The sequence below is a fragment of the Schistocerca piceifrons genome, chromosome 2, assembly GCF_021461385.2.
Source record: "Schistocerca piceifrons isolate TAMUIC-IGC-003096 chromosome 2, iqSchPice1.1, whole genome shotgun sequence".
Classification (NCBI taxonomy): Eukaryota; Metazoa; Arthropoda; class Insecta; order Orthoptera; family Acrididae; genus Schistocerca; species Schistocerca piceifrons.
In genome coordinates this window covers 297,599,305-297,618,925 of record NC_060139.1, presented here as the reverse complement: position 1 = coordinate 297,618,925, position 19,621 = coordinate 297,599,305, and positions in this window count along the sequence as shown.

Here is a 19,621-nt window from a genome sequence, read left to right as displayed (position 1 = left end):
AGTATCCCTGCGTACTTGCTCTAGAGTGTCGCCAAGGATCACAACATCATCAGCAAATGCCAAGATTGTGTCTGCTCCCACCATCTCCATCTCTCTGGTTCGACAAGTGTCACGGCTTACTTTTTCCAGGGCCAAATTGAATAATATTGGCGCCAATGGATCTCCTTGTCTCAATCCATTTTGTATACTGAATGATGGTGATAGTTGATTACCAAACCGCACTTGGGCCGTAGACTGAGAGTAGCAAGCAGCAATTAAGCGGATGTATTTTGATGGGATGCCAAGTTCCTCTAACGTTTCCCATAACGTGGCGCGGTCAATGCTGTCATAAGCTTGTCGAAAATCGATGAAGATGAGGTGTAGATCCTTATTGAATTCGTAGAATTTTTCTATCAACTGCCTCAGAGTAAATATGTGATCAATTGTCGATCGTCCAGCAACGAACCCACATTGATAGGTCCCTACAATTCCTTCAGCCAGTGGTTTCATGCGGTTTAGTAGCAGTGTTGTAAAAACTTTGTAGCCAATTTCAAGTAACGAAATCCCTCGGTAGTTGGATACATGAGTAGCATCTCCCTTCTTGAATATGGGACATATGATTGCTCCCTTCCATTCCTCAGGAATAACTTCTGCTTCCCAGATGGTAGAAATTAATCGTTTCAAAGCACCCACCAGTGTTTCCCCTCCCAAGCGAAGCATCTCAGCTGTGATACCACTACCTCCTGGAGCCTTGTTGTTCTTGAGTGCTTTTAGGGCAACACTGATTTCTTCCTCAGATGGTTCAGGGACTTCAACTCTGTCAAAACGGGCATCCGTCTGTGTTGTCCCTACTGGTGGGTTGTCGGGATTCAATAGGTTTTCAAAATGTTTTTTAAATAGGGTTGCTTGCTCTTCTGGCGGTACAACTTCACCCGTCTCATTCGTTAGGACCAATGTACGTTGTCTGTATGCGCCTCTGGCGAATCTTGAGGCCTGGAAAAACGAGCGTGACGACTTTGCTTCTTCGACTGCAATCAACAGACTTTTGTGGTGGTCCCGTTTCTTCTTTCTCATATATATATATATATATATATATATATATATATAATTTCGTGACACCCAATTAAACAAATTTCCTTTTTCTGACGAACACGCGTCCAGATCGTCCGTTCAAAACTCAGGCATCTCTCTCTCTCCACATCCACACTGCTGGCGGCTCACCTCCAGCTGTGCAACACTATGCGCTGTTTACATCCAACTGCCCAACACTGCAATAGCGAATATTCCAACAATGCCAACCAGCCACAGACTGCACACAGCACAGTCAGTGATTTTCATACAGAGCGCTACGTAGAGTTATCAACATGAAAACCTAAACAGCCTACTTACAAGTATACATACAATCTTCAAGCCTCTTTACTCTGTCAACGCTCGTAACTGAGTACATGGGCAGAGGATTTTGGCCATTATCTCAAGGGTGAAGTGTCAGTGGTTTGAGGAGAGCTAGTCATTTGACAGAACATTTTCCATCCTCGCGTCTGAACGACTTATCGCCATCCATCGACATGTTTCAACCTGAATAATGGAGGGGCTCTGTTAATTCAGAAATGGGACTCCATGCTGAGTTGACGTACAGAAGGCAGAGGCCTGAAGCTCAGTGACCACTGAGTGGAAGGTGTCCGATGGGGAATGTTTTGCACTTTTTTCTTACATTCAACTAGGGAAGCATCGCACTACTCGTTATTGTCATCTTCTTCATAATCAGTATAGTCAACATATTTATGATCACCGTATTCACCTTCTGATTCAAATAAAGGTCTTAATTCAGATCTGTTGTAAATCATTTCTGCTAGCTCTTCAACAATGTAGACCATTGTAGAGTTGTTGTTGTCTTCTGAGTCCATTTGTACTTTGTCTTCAACAGCGTAGCCATTGTAGAGTTGTTGTTGTCGTCCATTCATAACATACAAAATTTAATGGCGATTAAAAAACTAAAATTACGTGTGAGTGTGGTGGAGCTGTATTCAATACACAACGCACACAGCATAGAGAATCGGCAGTTCATAAAAATCTTATCGCTGTTGAAGAGACCAGCATTCGTTTTCTTCTCTACAAAGAGGTGAACATAAGAAAACAAAGATGTGAACGACGGTGAACGAAGGTGAATGCTTGTGTTAACCTGAGCATTTTTTGAGATAAGTTTGAGCTGATAGATTGGGTTAAAGTAGAATACTTTTAGGGGTTTTAGATAACTGACTCATTTTTTCGCGAACCCCGAGGGGACCCTCAGGGTGAGCCAGAAAATGAGTCAGTGAGCCAGAAACCCCAAAAGTGTTCTACTGTCGTTAATTTATTGATGCATACTGTTACATCTACAAGTTACATTGTAAGTAGGCTGTTTAGGTTTTTATATTGGTAACGCCACGTAGCACTGGCTCTGCTGTGTTGCAGTCTGTGGCTGGTTGGCATTGTTGTAATACTCGCCATTGTAGCGTTGGGCAGTTGGCTGTTAACAGCGCGTAGCGTTGCCCAGTTGGAGGTGAGCCGCCAGCAGTGGTGGATGTAGGGAGTGAGATGGCGGAGTTGTGAGAGCGGATGATCTGGACAGAGACAGTAAATTTGTAAGACTGGATGTCATCAACTGATATATATAATATGACTTTTGAACAATATTAAGGTAAATACATTGTTTTTTTTCTCTATCAAAATCTTTCATTTGCTAACTATGCCTATCAGTAGTTAGTGCCTTCAGTAGTTTGAATCTTTTATTTAGCTGGCAGTAGTGGCGCTCGCTGTATTGCAGTAGTTTAGTGTTGATCAGAATAAGTAAAGAGAGTAATGTCTGAGAACGTTCAGTTTTGCTCAGCTGTTTGAAAAGCAAATAAGGTGAGAGGTTTATCAGCACAGTAATTCAATAATTTTTCTAACGGGATGTTTCAACATACATACTGAGTGTATTGTCATGTTGGAAAGTTTTTGCGTGTGTGCAGGGATAGACTGAGCTAGTGCACAATGCCACCAACAAAGGATGTCACAACCCCTCACTCACTACCCACTCCCTCCTCACCCTCTCAGAAAAATCTAGCTGGGAAACGATTGAGTCTGTGCTGCAGCTGAAGCATTGCATGACACGAAATTCAAATCAATGTCAATAACATAGGATTCCTTCACGCGGGTAGAGGCCACACTGCACCCACCAGCCTCCCTTCCTTTTTTTTTTTAGTTAACAGTCTTCTGACTGGTTTGATGTGCAACCTCCTCATCTGAATGTAGTCCTTGTTACCTATATCCTCAATTATTCTTATTATCTGAATGTGTTCCAATCTCTATTTCTCTCTACAGATTTTTCCCTCTACAGCTCCCTCTAGTATCATGGAGCTCATTTTCTGATGTCTTATCAGATGTCAGATCATCCTCTCCCTTGTCCTTGTCACTGATTTCCACACATCCCTTTCCTCTCGACTTTTTCGCACAACCCTCTTTCCTTACCTTATCAGACCACCTAATTTTCAACATTTCTCTGTAGCACCACATCTCAAATGCTTCGATTCTCTTCTGTTCCAGTTTTCCTATAGTACATGTTTCACATCTACTCAATGCTGTGCTCAGAAAGTACATTTTCAGAAATGTCTTCCTCAAATTAAGTCCTATGTTTGATACTAGCAGACTTCTCTTGGCCAGGAATGCCGTTTTTGTCAGTGATAGTCTGCTCTTGATGTTCTCCTTGCTCCATTCCACATTGCTTATTTTGCTGGCTATGTGGAGTTCCTTAATTTCAGCTACTTACTGACGATCAATCCTGATGTTAAATTTCTCGCTATTGTTATTTCTGCTACTTCTCATTACTTTTGTCTTCCTTCGATTTACCCTCAGTCTATATTCTGTACTCATTAGACTATACATTCCATTCAGAAAATCATGTAATTCTTCCTCACTTTCACTCAGGATAATAATGTCATCAGCGAATGGTGTCACCGACATCTTTTCACCTTGAATTATAATTCCACTTCGGAACATTTCTTTTATTTCCATCACTGCTTCTTTGATTCATAGATTGATCAGTAGGGGCGAAAGACTACATCCCTGTGTTACACAATTTCTTATCTGTGCACTACAACATTGATCATCCAATCACATAATTCCTTCTTTGCTCCTTCCTTCTTGCATATTGCACGTCTCACACAATAGCGTAGCCCTACTTTTCTCAGAGTTTCGAACATCTTGCACTGTTCTACATTGATGAACGCTTTTTCCAAGTCGACAAATACAGTGCACGTGTCTTGATTTTTCGTTATTCTTGCTTCCATTATTAACCGCAACATCAGAATGGCCTTTCTAGCACCTTTACCTTTCCTAAAGCCGAACTGCTCATCATATAACACCTCTTCAGTTTTGTTTTCCATTCTTCTGTATGTTATTCATGTAAGTACAACTGATGCATGAGCGGTTAAGCAGACTGTGCAATAATTCTCGCACTAGTCAGCTCTTGCAGTCTTCGGAATTGTGTGGATGATGTTTTTTCGAAAGTGAGATGGTATGTCGCCAGATTCATACATTCTACACACCACTTCCTCCAAAGATTTTAGAAATTCTGACGGAATGTTATCTATCTCTTCTGTCTTATTTGATCTTAAATCCTCCAATGATCTCGCAAATTATGATTCTAGTTATGGATCCCCCATCTCTTCCTTGTTCACTCCTGTTTCTTCTTCTATCACATCAGACCAATCTTCCCCCTCATAGAGGACTTAAGTGTACTCTTTCCGCCTATCCGCGCTGTCCTCTGCATTTAATACTCCAATTCCCAGTACACTCTTAATATTACCACCCTTGCTTTTAATTTCACCAAAAGTTGTTTTGACTTTCCTATATGCTGAGTCAATCCTTTCAAAAATCAATTATTTTTCGATTTCTTCACATTTCTATGCAACTATTTCGTCGTAGCTCTCTGCACTTTCTATTAATTTCATTCCTCAAGGACTAGTATTTCTGTATTCCTGAATTTGTCTGAACATTTTTGGACATCCTTCATTCATTGATCAGCTGAAGTATTTCTTCTGTTACCCATGGTTACTTCACAGTTACCTTCTTTGTACCTATGTTTTTCCTTCCAACTTCTGTGAGTGACGTTTGCTCTTCAATTGCACTGGCTACTGAGCTCTTCCTTATTCCTGTATCTGTAGCCTTAAAGAAATTCAAGTTTATCTCGTCACTCCTTAGTGCTTTTTATCCCACTTCTTTGCATATTGATTCTTCCTGATTAAACTCTTAAAGGTCAGCCTACTTTTCATCACTACTACATTGTGATCTGGGTCTATATCCACTCCTGAGTATGCCTTATAATCCAGTATCTGATTTCGGAATCTCTGTCTGACCATGATGTAATGCAACTGATATCTTCCAACATCCCCTGCTTTTTCCAAGTATACCTTCTCCTCTTGTCATTCTTGGACAGAATATTCGCTATTATTAGCTGAAATATATTACCGATCTCAATTAATCTTTCTCCTCTCTCATCCCTTATCCCAAGCCCATATTCTCCTGTAAGCTTTTCTTCTATTTCTTCCCATACAACTGCATGCCTGTCCCCCATGACTATTACATTTTCATCTCCCTTTATGTACTGTACTACCCTTTAATATCCTCATATACTTTCTCTATCTCATCTACGTCGAAATGTAAACCTGAGCAATTGTTGTCGGTGTCAGTTTGCTGCTGATTCTGATGAGAACAACCCTACTATTGAACGGTTCGTAGTAACTCACTCTCTCTCTCCTACCGTCTGATTCATAACAAATCCTACTCCTGTTATACCATTTTCTGCTGCTATTGATATTACCCTACACTCCTCTGACCAGGAATCCTTGTCTTGTTTCCATTTCACTTCACTGATCCCTACTATATCGAGACTGAGCCTTTGAATTTCCCTTATCAGGATTTCTAACTTCCCTGTCACGTTCAACCTTCTAACATTCCACGCCCCGACTCATAGAATGTATCCTTTCTTCAGCTATTAAATATTTTTCGCATGATCACCTCCCCCTTTGCGGTCCCCTCCCAGAGATCTGAATGGGGGACTATTCTGGAATCTTTTGTCAGTGGAGATACCATCATGACACTTTTTTGGTTGCAGGCCACATATCCTGTGGATACACGCTATGTAGTGCAGTAGTTGTCATTTCCTTCTGCATCCTCATGTCTTTGATCACTGCTGATTATTCTGCCTTTAGATGCAGTTTCTCACCTCAGGGACGTGTGAGTGCCGTGACCTCTGTCTACTCCTCGGTCCTCTTCGACAAAACGTTTGACAGAACGGGGGTTGGAAGAAGTCTTCGGCCACAAATTCTGATTATTAATCACAATTTCGGCTGTGGTGGGTTTCGAAGCAAGGCCTGATGTCGTTTTGATTACTAATAAATGACGTTGCCCCTAGACCATGGGGGCCACTTCCCACTTCCTACGCCATAATAACTGTAAGCAGTGTAGTAGTCCCCATTTTTGCCACCCCGCGCATGCAAAGTGCGTTCCATAAGTAATGCGACCAAATTCATAAAAAATCATTTATTGAATATATTCTTACAAATAGTCAAACATTTTCAAAATAGCACACTGTTGCGTCTATACACTTCCGGAATGTCCCTTAGAGCTGATGTAACATGCGCCCGGATGCTTTCAATCGTGTCCCAATGTTTTCCTTTCATGACTCCTTTTAACCGAGGAAACAAAAACAAAACAAAAAAAATCAGCGGGAGCCAGGTCAGGACTGTAGGGAGGATGGGGAACCAATGGGGTCTCGGTCCTGGCCAGGAAGTCGTTGGCAATGAAGGCACTGTGACTTGGCTCGTTGTCGATATGAACTTTCCACGTGTCCTTGATGTCGCTTCGGCAGCGCGAGCCCCACCTTTTCAGTCTTTTGAACACTTCCAAGTAGAAAGCTGAGTTAATTGTAGTCCTGGTAGGTACGAATTCGTGGTGTACAATGCCTCTGACGTCAAAGAAGATAATGAGCATGGTTTTGATTCTGGACTTGCTCATGCGTGCATTCTTGGGACGGAGCGTTAATGGGGTGTGCCACTCTGAACTCTGCTTTTTGTCCCAGGATCGTATTCAAAAGCCCACAACTCATCACGAGTGATAACTGAGTTTAAAAAGTGAGGATCATTTTCACACATTTCCAACATTTCTCAGCACCGAAGCACTCGCATGTGCTTGTGTTCGTCGGTCAACAATTTTGAGACGAGTTTAGCACACACTTTTCTCGTGTTCAAATCTTCGGTCAGAATGCGGAAAACGGTTGTTTTTGACATGTTTAGAGTTTGTGCTATCAATTGAAGGCTCAGCCGTCTGTCAGAGTTCAAACCATCGCGCACACGCGTCACATTTTTGTCGACTCGTGAGGTTGATGGCCGTTCACTGCGAGGTTCGTCGGTGATCTCCTCTCGGCACTCCATGAACGACTTGTGCCATCGGAAAACTTGTGATTTGGTCAAGCAATGATTCCCAAAGGCATACTGAAGTAATGGAAACGTTTCGGTGGTGGACTGCAAAAGTTTAACGCAAAATTTGATAGCGTACCGTTACTCTACAGAAAGATCCATTGTGCTGTGTTACATAAACTCAAAACGGGTTGACGGAAACATACGTCATAACTCTCCGGCAGCTCGCATCCCAATGAGACAAAGAGCGTTTTGAAGCTAACGCCCCTCTCCACGTAGCCAGCTGGTTACAACACGCTGTGGTGTATGTTGCGTCATAAAAAATTGGACGAGTCACTTATGGAGCGCACTCGGTATGTCTGTCATCTAGGGTCCACCACAGAAGTCAAAAACCTCCCAATGTTCTAGTTAAAGATCACATTACTAAATACTATCGACCGCAGACCGGATGTCGCATTCCTTTAATCTCATGGCCCCAAACAAACCATCAGGTGGCGACATTCTGTTGATCGGCGACTTCCAGACTCACTTCCAGTCTTTGTCTCTTTCAAGTTTCTAATTCCTGTTTGTGTGTTTCCAACGTCCCCAAAACCATAGACAGAGATTTTCATCTCTCCTCTGAGTACTGTGTTGCTATTGAGTAATGCTGGGGACAAAGGGAGAGATGTAATTTCGATATCAAAAACAGAGGGAAAGACTCCATTAGCAGTACTCTCTCAACCTAATTGTTTAACAATTTACAGGAGTCAAGGAGTTCACGTCAGACAATCACTACCATCTTATGATGATCCTTCTCTATAATAAAAGTTATTTTCAACGACTGAGTATCACAAGTAAATATCAAACTTTATCCAAATCAATTCCGTCACAAATAGATCATAGCACTAAATATTTCCGAGGTCTTGTATGCACTGAAGTTTGAGAACGCAAGCACCCTTCTCCACCGAAAATTTTCACTTTTTACAGGAGTAAAAAAATCCCTGTCGTAATCGCGATCGCTAAACGACCGCCGGACTACAGCACATGCCATCTGCCGCTCTTCTCGAAACCGCGCCGCACCACCGGGAGACAAGTGTGCTGCATGTATCGACCACATCAACAGTTAAGCACCAGTCGCTTGGCCAGGAAGAGTAGCAGCATGGGCACCCAGACATCAACCAATTAATTTATATGAGAGTGAATAATTGTCCATCACAAACACTTGCCATATTGATTCTTCTCACGCAACACACACGTCCATTTCTGTCACTGCTCTACCAGCACATTGTCTAGTTCACTAATCAGTTATCGAGAGGGCACCGCGAGACCCACCACTGGGACTAGTCCCTGGCTGCAGCAAGAGTCGACCAGCCCGTAGCCAGAATATTTTCTATGTGTCTGTTGTTCATGCAAGGCTAAGCCATCACTTCCAGTCAGGCACTGACAGCAGACATTGCAAAACAAGCAGCAGTGGCTAGGGTGCATACAGTAGTTCTAATCAATTCCACCCTAACATTGACCAATCAGTTAAAAAAATCCACTTTACTCTATTTGAAACAGTAATGTTATTGACCACATACCTCGAATTTCTGCAACAAAATATAGATTTCTCACTTTTATACGACTTATTTTGGAAGACAGAAGAAATTTAGTCATAAACGAGTTTTCACATCAGTAAAGTATTGTTACTTGTTGTGAAAATGCTTTAACAGTACGGAATAGGCTATATTTCCTCTAAGCATTCTCTCATTAGGAATAAAAGAATCTGACATATTCAGCTTAATATCTGTTAGGTTCTGCATCACAGGACTGGAACATGTAACACATTTTTGACTCATGGCAGAGTGCTAAGAACAAGCTCTACCTCTGTCACAGGATGCTTCCTCACTTTCAGACTCTCTTAACGTAACGAGACGCTTCGTCACATACCGAGTCTCTTAAAGCAACAGCACAGAGAAATTGTAAATATTACGTTTATACTGTGTATCATATTTCAAATTCGGTACTATATCTGACTGTATTGCGATGTTCATCTCTCCGTGCGTTGGTGGGAGATTGAAATTTCGTTAAAAGATCTTGCAGCAACAAAAAAAAGCCTTATTACGGCTCCCATTCCTCGGTCATATCCATGCTGCTCTATTCCTCACTTCCACCGGCCTGCTGGCACGTCACTGGTATGAAGTTAGTAGGCTAATTAATTAAACTGAGCCGGCCGGAGTGGCCATGCGGTTCTAGGCGCTATAGTCAGGAGTCGAGCGACCGCTACGGTCGCAGGTTCGAATCCTGCCTCGGGCATGGATGTGTGTGAAGTCCTTAGGTTAGGTAGGTTTAATTAGTTCTGAGTTCAAGGCGACTGACGACCTCAGCAGTTGAGTCGCATAGTGCTCAGAGCCATTTGAACCAATTAAACTGATCGTGAGGGTCACTTTGCAGGATGAGTAATTATTCTCCAGCTGTCAGATTACAATCGCCAGGTAGCTCAGATGGAATCCCTGGAGGGAAGGCGATATTCTAATTCTGTAAGGATCTGACATTTGAAGCCGATCACAGAAGGATTCTACCACAGCCAACGTACATTTCGCTTTAGGACCACAAGGATAAGATACAGGAAATTAGCACTCAAAAGGAGGCATATAGACTTTCTTCATCCCTCGCTCTGTTTGTGAGTGGAATACAAAAGGGAATGACTAGTAGTGGTATAGGACACTCTCAGCCACATACCCTCTGATGGCTTTAGAAGTAACTATTTAAATGTAAGTATAAATTTCATCTACCTACGAATATGTCACTGCATCTATTTATAGGCACACAAACCTCATGGAAGAATGTCGTCTCTTATTTATTGATAAAACAAATGACAGAACTACTGCTGCTGATTGTCTCTCGGTAAACATATTCATATTAGCTCCTAATTTTCTCACTGCAGTCAGATAGCGCGATGTATATGAGAGGTTGTAATACGTTTGTCCACAACACTTACCTAAGTAGTATAGAGCTCAACTCCCTTTTCGTCAGAGTAACGCTTGCCTGCTGTATCTCACAAATGCTCCAGTCTTCGACGTATAGCATTTGAATACACATGATTTCCACGAGTGAGAGATGTCCCCCACCAAGTCACAGGCCCCTGTTGACACGCTCGAATACCCATAACCTTCTGACAGCACTGTTCTATTAGTTAGAAGGCTATCTAGCCCTCCAGCCATCACATTAAGAAAAATAGCACACTAACACACAGGAGGAAATTCATGACCATGCAGAGTATACAAATAAGTTCAGAGGCACAACATCCACAATTCATCGATATCAAATCATGGTCTACAAATATCATCCTGATCTCCTTTAACATATTCCTATGATTACTATGTTAGAAACACGACAGTGTAATGGTTTCAAAGACTTCACTGAGAGCACAGTCTCTCTCTGTCTCCCCCCTCGTTATTTTTGTAACATCCAGTGGAATAAAACTATGACCTAGAAAAAATTCACTAACATCACCTGGTACAGTACTCGATAAGATAGTACCACGTTCTTCTATTCCAATATATCGAAAACAAATGCAGTCTGCATGTTGACATCTAGTACATGTGGTGATCCTATTATATAGAGAAGTATTGGTGCACCTGTTCAGGTGACCACTGATCAAAGTCGCTTGTGCAGACCTGTTTAAAGCTCTGTCACCTGGACTCTAGGAGGACCATATCCCAAAGACTGTCAGTTCTTGTGGCGTTCTTTCACGAGAAATTTCATACAATGTTTTCTGCTGTAACACATCCAAGCAGTGTACAACACAGCTTTGTGTCCCACCATTTTTTTCCACCATGACTTTCAAGTCTCTGTCAAGTGCTGAGCCAGCATTAACACGTTTCGATCCGTCAGCTCTCACAGAAAGCTGGACATCACATACTGTAAGTTGAGCTGCTCCCACAACACACTGGATTGTTGAAATAAAAGACAAAGCCAGTGTTTATAATCGACAAAAATTCTGAAGACATAGCAACATATGGAAACTGGAAGGGGTTTCAGCGTTGTGGAGTGTCTCTAAACAACTCTCCACAAGTGATGACCTCTACATTTAAACTCACAGTGATGGGGTATTAGATACCTCAATGCACTGTTTTTTGATGAGACCAAGAGCACTGACTCTCATATTACCAGAGCATATTTCACCAATGTATTTGATCATTTTTTCGGTGTCCTAGGTGGGGCATCATTACTGAAAAGTATTTGGACACTACGTCTTTCATTTTTGTGGGCTACAATGCACGTGGAACTAGAGCTTATTCTGCAGGACTTCAGCACATAGAGCATGGACAGTATTGGCCTTCAGTCGTTAATCGCACCAGTGGTAGAAGGGAATGACTTTCATAAACCCAGTCAGGCACGTAAGCAACGTAATTCATCCACATTTTAGTCATTTTTACCTCCATTTTACGAATTTCCCATCAATTTCCGTTATTTTACCAGGTTCCCCTTAATTGAAATGCATTTCACCCAATTACCTGAACTTCAAGAAACCAATCTCAATGACACGTCACGTCAACAAAACGTCTCATCTCGTCGATGGTGTGATGCTATCAGCTGATGACAGCACAGCAGGACTCTGAGTTTCTGTACCATTGCTAAACCACCACCCTCCAATGCTCTGTGAGGGCTATATACATGTGGATATATCATGAATCCTGTTACAGTGCATAGACCACCTAACGCAAATACTGTTTCTTGTCAAAACACTTTACAAATTCGGTAAGATTTCATTACGATTTACCATCTCTACCTATGTGGATGGGAGTCACAAAATATTCTTGCATTCATGGATCTTAAGAAAACTCTAGATAGTCTCTCAGTGGATCTTGTAACTGTTCCTCTGTTTTTAACCAACCCTCCTCGCAGCATTGTCTCTGATTTAATATGGAACTGACGAGAAGTAGAGCGCACTATACTTGCTACATTCGATATCTCCTTAAGGAAAAGAACGAGATGAGATCCACGTAGTCGATACACTTCGATACTTTTCTTTCAGGAGGAGCATAGCATGTGTTCCAAACATGCACAACCGATCAATGCCTGTGATACAGCATAGTAGTCTCATTCTAATACCACAACCACCGTTATGTGAAGACTATTCTGTACCAACCTTACTCGGTCACCTATCCATATACGCCCTATCTCTGTAGATGCATGTATGCTGAGGATGTTAGCACCACTTATTGGTGTGTAGTAGCTACAAACCTGATACATTTGAGAGTGTTGTGGTTATATAACAGACTGTGAGGAAGAAGAAGAAGAAGAAATGCATAGTTTATTCATGATGGAGTTCAAGATGGAAATATTTTTAAACATTTTATGAAAGTCACTTGTGCTGTCAATTCTGTAGTATCGTTGCAGTGTTTGGATTCTATACCAAGAAGATATTGTAATGAGAGAAATGATTATAGAACATAACGACGCACTTCCAAGGCTATATGGTTGTGCGTTTAAATACGCTATAACGTTAAGGCAGTGTGATTTCCGCTGTGTTAGTCATGTGGAATGCAAAGCTGTTAGTACCCCAATGCAGGAAATACATTTCCAACACCTGACACAGATTCACCCAGTATGTTTTCTATCCCACTCACTACGGTGAGAAACTGTAAGACGATAAAACTACTACGTGCTACATCAAAGGAAAGAAAAACATTGATTCTTTGTTTTGAATGCGACTATATAGCTTTCTGGCGGTATACTGTGTTCACTGTTCACACGTGATTACGGTTAAAAAACTATGCTATGCTGGCACCCTTCCTATAAGATGATCATCCGCAATGGAACATGTATGAAACCATGAGACTGTGTAAGGAAATAGACAAATGCGTGGTAGCGGAGTTTTACATGTGAAATTACACTTCACGCAGCCGTAACCTCGTGAACCGCAGACAGTCTCTTCCACACACAACATCTGTTTAGCAGCTGTATGCACAGGGTTTGCAGTACCTCACAAACCTCTGTCACTGACTTCGAATCACTGCAGTTATAGAACTGAAGACCAGATTTACGTCCAAAATGTGGCAGAGAAATGGAATATCTTGCATACACCGTCGTTTGTCTAGAGGTGGGTGCCGAAATAGGTTTTCCACCGGTCTGGTGAACATGATTCATCCCACATGCCCTGGATGTCCTCTGGTGGCTGTGGTACGGAGATCTTTTCTGTAGTCGATTGCAGGTAGATAGCGCTCTAAGTAACACCCATAAAATGCAATTATACATTAGTCGAAAGTGGGTTATATGAAATAGCTGATACACCCCGAGAGCAAAACGGAAAAAAATCGTCAAATGTGTGAAAGCGACCTGTTGCAACATTGCCTCTTTCTAGAATGCATCATCATTGTACTATTAAATCACACCTCACTATTGCCCCTCTCAACCGATTACTCCATCTACTTTCTATCATCCTTTAAAGCAGATCTACGTCAGATTAGAGGCAGGTGGTTCTCTTTTCCAGAAAATGATCAAAGACAGCATTAGCTCGTATGTATCCCTATTACGTAAATAGACACACAGCAGAACGTTGTTAGAAACCATGCATCATCCGCTCTGTAAGGTGTTTTTTTAGCTATCACTACATAGTTCTTATTGACAGAGAGTGCAGAGAAGGACGTTGTAAATACTGTTTGTTAGAGTTTGAAACATCTAAACAGTCTTGCACTGGGTCAAACAAACAATGCATTGTGTAGTTGTATATTGCAGTTCTCAAGCTTGTGATACAATGCTCTTTAACTAAGAATATTCTATAAACGTTTATAAGGTGGTTGCCTATAACTCTGGAATCACACCTGGGCTTGTGATCAAATACAAATTTATTGCTCTAAATTCAATAGTCAACTAAATTAACAAATGTATTCCAGCCATCTTCTAACTGTCTACGAAAAATGACTGTATCTCTGGTACCCAGTGCTTCCATGGCAACTTTTTCTCGTATTTCTCATGCTGTGATGTACTCATCCCTATGTGCAAGCATTTTCCTGCACCAAGCAGACATATAAGTTCTCCCTCATTCTCCCACAATTTACCCACATTTTTGTGTATTTTCTCTCAATTTATACGTATTTTTCGTTAATTTTACTAATGTTATGTCACTTCTGTTCATGTGATCAAGACATCACTCTTGCCATGTATTCTAAAATTGCTTGTAAATGTAACACAGTTGTGAACATGTAGTGCAACAGCGCTATTTTTCTGTATGTGTGTGTTTGCCCGTACCAATTTCATTCAACACCTTAGATATATTAATCGCAACGATCTATTTGTGGCGGAAACACCACTACTTGATTTGCATAATGTTTGCATGTGATCTCAGACGCTGAAAATTTGATCTATTTGATTCCTGTAAATTTTCGTACTATTAATTTGATAGTTCAGTGCTCATGGACTATTTTCCTTCTAGTTTTAATATCGAAATTGTATCAGCTCTCCCTTAGTCCCCAGCATTACCCAATAGGAAAATGGTCCAAATGGCTCTGAGCACTATGGGACTCAACTGCTGTGATCATAAGTCCCCTAGAACTTAGAACTACTTAAACCTAACTAACCTAAGGACATCACACACAGCCATGCCCGAGGCAGGATTCGAACCTGCGACTGTAGCTTTCGTGCGGTTCCAGACTGTAGCGCCTTTAACCGCTCGGCCACTCCGGCCGGCACCCAATAGGAACACAGTATTCTAAGGATAGATGAAAACGTCTGTCTGTGTGTTTGGAGACTTTGGTCCACACACAATCAGGAAGTAGCCACTTGAGAGAGACAGAGAGAGGGAGTTAGTCTGGAATTTCCTGATCAACAGAGTGTTACCTGATGCTTTGCTTGTGGTCATGAGACGAAAGGAGGCCATCATCTGGTCCATGTCAGCGGTATTTAGTATTATTATATGTAATTAGGACACTGGGCAGTTTTTAGACCCCTGTGGCGTTGCACAGATGACAGCCATACGTGTGGGGGACCCCAGAGTTATCATACGATGAAATGTGTGGGTTGACGGTACAGATATAAGCTCTACCCAGATAGAGAGCCCTGTTTCCCAATAACTGATTAAATAAAGAATATGCATTAACATATTACTGACATTGATTTGTATTTCGCGTTATGAGATACTTCCCTCCAGCATTGACTTAGCCTTTATACCACCAATTTTTTCTGAGGAGCGGGAGAATGCGAGGGGTGGGTGTGACACATCCTCTTGTAATAGCGACGGGCACCGGCTCAGTCGATCGCTGCACATCAAGGTGGGGACACACACAAAAAGTTGCCAACCAGACAACACCTCCAGTCTGCAGCAGTGGAATTACACAATTAATACACGTAAGATTGTGCATCAATATATTATTCACATTGATTTGATTTTCGTGTCCTGAGGTCCTTTCCAGCAAAGATTGAGTGTTTTTCCCTCCGCTATTTCTGGGAGCAGTGGGGACAGAGGGGGCGAGGGGTGGGAGAGTGGGACAGCCTGTGGTGGTGGCATTGTCCACTATCTCAGTCGATTCCTGTATGCCAGAGTGAGCACACTGAAAAAGATTTAACAACAAGGCAACACATCAAATTTGCACCAGTGTATTTACGTAATTATTACATGTAGGTATTTTACCAATGGTCTAGCGGTAGCGTCATTCATTATAAATCAAAACGACATCGGTCCTAGGTACGAAAACCACAAATGATTAAATTTTGATTAATAATCAGCATTTGCAGCTGAAGACTTCCTGCATAAGAAGTCACCCGTCATTCTGCCAACGGCTTTGTCAAAGAGGGCAGAGGAGTGGACAGAGGTTCAGGGCACTTTCGTGTCCTTGGGTTGGGAAACTGCCCCTATAAGCTGAAAATCAGCAATGATCAACGGTATGAGGCTGCAGAAGGAAATGAAAACCACTGCATTAAAGACACATAACGTGTATTTACAGCGCATGTAACCTGTAATTGAAGAAGTGTCATGATGATCTCTCCATTGGCAGTAGATTCTGGAATAGTCACGCATTAGGATCTCCAAGAGGGGCTGCCAATAGGAAGGTGACCGTGAAAAAAGATGGAATAACTAACAGAAGAATAACATTCCGGGAGACCAGGTGCGAAATGTCAGAAGCTTGGATTTGGTAGGGAAGCTAGAAAATCAACATATAGTAGAAATCGGTGAAGTTAAATGGAAAGAAGATAAGGATTTCTAGTCAGCTGAGTGTAGAGTAACATCAACAGCAGGACAAAATGGGACTCGGATTCGTTATGAACAGGGTGGTACGGCAGAGAGTGTGTTACTGTGAAGAGTCCAGTGGTAGGGTTGTTCTTATAAGAATTGACAGCAAACCTGCACTGACAACGGTAGTTCAGGTATACATGCCGACGACGCAACCTGCAGATGAAGAGAGAGAGAGAAAGTATTTGAGGATACTGAAAGTGTAATAAAGTATGAAAATGGAGACGAAAATCTAATAGTCATGGTAGACTGGAAAGCAGTTGTAGGGGAAGGAGTAGAAGAAAATGTTACAGGAGAATATGGGCTTTGGAGAGGAACGAGGAGGAGAAAGATTAATTGGGTTCTGTAATAAATGTCAACTAGTAATAGCGAACACTCTGTTCAAGAATAGTAACAAGAATAAGTATATCTGCAAAAGGACAGTTGATATGGGAAAATATCAGTAAGATCATATCATAGTCAGACAGAGATTTCGAAATCAGGTACTGGATTGCAAGGCATACATAGCTGCAGGTACAGACACTGATTACAATGTAGTAGTGATGAAGAGTATGTTGAAGTTTAATGCATTAGTCATGAAGAATCAATACAGAAGGAAGTGGGATACGGAAGTGCTAAGGAATGACGAGATATGGTTCAATTTCTCTTAGGCTGTAGATAGAGCAATAAGGAATAGCTTAGTAGGCAGTACAGTTGAAGAGGAGTGGACATATCTAAAAAGGCCCATCACAGGAGTTGGGACGGAAAACGTAGATACAAAGAAGGTAACTGCAAAGAAACTATGGGTAACAGAAGAAATACTTCAATTGATCGATGAAAGGAGGAAGTACAAAAATGTTCTGGCAGTCACAGGAATAGAGAAATACAAGTCGCTGAGGAATGAAATAAGTAGGAAGTGCAGGGAAGCTAAGACGAAATGGCTGCAGGAAAAATGCGAAGAAATCGAGAAAGAAATAATTGTCAGAATGACAGATCAGGATACAGGACAGTCAAAACAACCTTCGGTGACATTAAAAGCAAGGGTGATAGCATTAAGAGTGCAACGGGAATTCCATTGTTAAATGCAGAGGAGAGAGCGGGTATGTGGAAAGCTTACATTGAAAGCCTCTACGAGGGGTAAGATTTGTCTGATGTGACAGAAGAAGAAACAGGAGTCGATTTAGAAGAAACATGGGATCCAGTATTAGAATCAGTCTTTAAAAGAGCTTAAGATCAAATAAGGCAGAAAGGATAGATAACATTCCATCAGAATTTCTAAAATCATTGGGGGAAGTGGCAACAGAAGGACTACTCAAGTCGGTGTATAGAAAGTGTGAGTCTGGCAAAATACCAGCTCATTTCGGAAAAATATAATCCACACAATTCCGTAGACTGTAAGAGCTGACAGGTGCGAGAATTATCACACAATAAGCTAACACGCTAACACAGCTAAGCACGCAAGTTTCAGAAAAGAATTATATAGAGAAGAAAGGAGAAGGAAATTGAGTTGTTGTTTGATAACGATCAGTTTGTCATTAGGAAAGGAAAAGGCACCATAGAGGCAACTCTGACGTTTCTGTTGATAATGGAAGCAACACTAATGAAACGTCAAGGCACGTTCATACGATTTGTCGACCTGAAAAAGCATCTGACAATGTAAAATGGTGCAAGTTGTTCGAAACTGTGAAAAATGGGGCTAAGCGACAGGAAGATACGGGTAATATGCAATATGTACAAGAAACAAGAGGGAATTATAAGAGTGGATGATCAAGATCGAAGTGCTCGGATTAAAACTTACGTAAGACAGGTCTGTAGTCTTTGGCCCCTACTGTTCAATCTGTACATCGAAGAAATAATGATAGAAATAAAAGTAAGGTTGAGGAGTGGAATTAAAATCCGAGGTGAAAAGACATCAATGATAAGATTCGCTGATCACAATGCTACCCTGAGTGAGAGTGAAGAAGGATTATATGATCTGCTGAATGGAATGGACAGTCTAATGAGTATAGAATGTGGATTGAGAGCAAATCCAAGGAAGACAAAAGTAATGAGAAGTAGCAGAAATGAGAACAGCGAGGAACTTAACAACAGGATTGATGGTTACGAAACAAATGAAGTTAAGGAATTCTGCTACCTAGTCAGCAAAATAACTAGCGACAGATGGAGCAAGGAAGTCATCAAAAGCAGACTAGCACTGACAAAAAGGACATTCCTGGCTAAGAAAATCTACTAGTATCAATCGTAGGCCTTAATTTGTTCCCATCAGTTTTTCATTAGTGGGGAAGGGGAAGTGGGAAAAGGGGATGGGAGATCTGGGGATTTTGCAACAGAGGAGGGAAGTATTAATTCATCAGTTTCATGAATTATCCAATGAATTTGATATAAAATGTGAGCTTGTAACGCCGACATGGAGGGTTGGGTAATTCCCAGAGGGGTGGGGGAGGAGGAGGTACAGGGGGAAGGATGAGGCGTTTCTCAGAAGTAATGATTATCCCCAGGATGTCATAAATCAACTACCAGGTATTCATAAGTCAGTTAGCATAACAATGGATATGCCATCGATGTATGCTTGTCCCTGCATGTATGTAATGCACACAAACAAAATGTGTCAAAACAAACTTTGGCTTACTACTCTCATGGCCGTTTGGATCTTTGGCATCTGAGTTACATGATTCCTGTGTCAGCTGGATCAGTGGAGACTACCCGATGTGGAAGCTATTTCGGTCTGTTGCGAGGTTGCTACCTTGCACTTGGATTTGGATCATTGCAAAGATGCCTGTGATCACTGTGGTGATGGGTAGGTTTCCTATCAGCCAGTGGCAAAGGAGTGGACATGAGGGTGACTGTTGGATATGCCCGACCTACTGAAAGCATTGATTTGGTGATCGTTGACTTATGCTCCTACTATCTAAGAATTACAGTGTGCATGCATTTACATTCCCAATAGTTATGGTTTGTGTGTGAAAAGGCTATTCTGGCTGCTTATCCCTTGTCATCTGTTTTTGTGAACTTGGTCTCTTTGAAGTCATTTTAT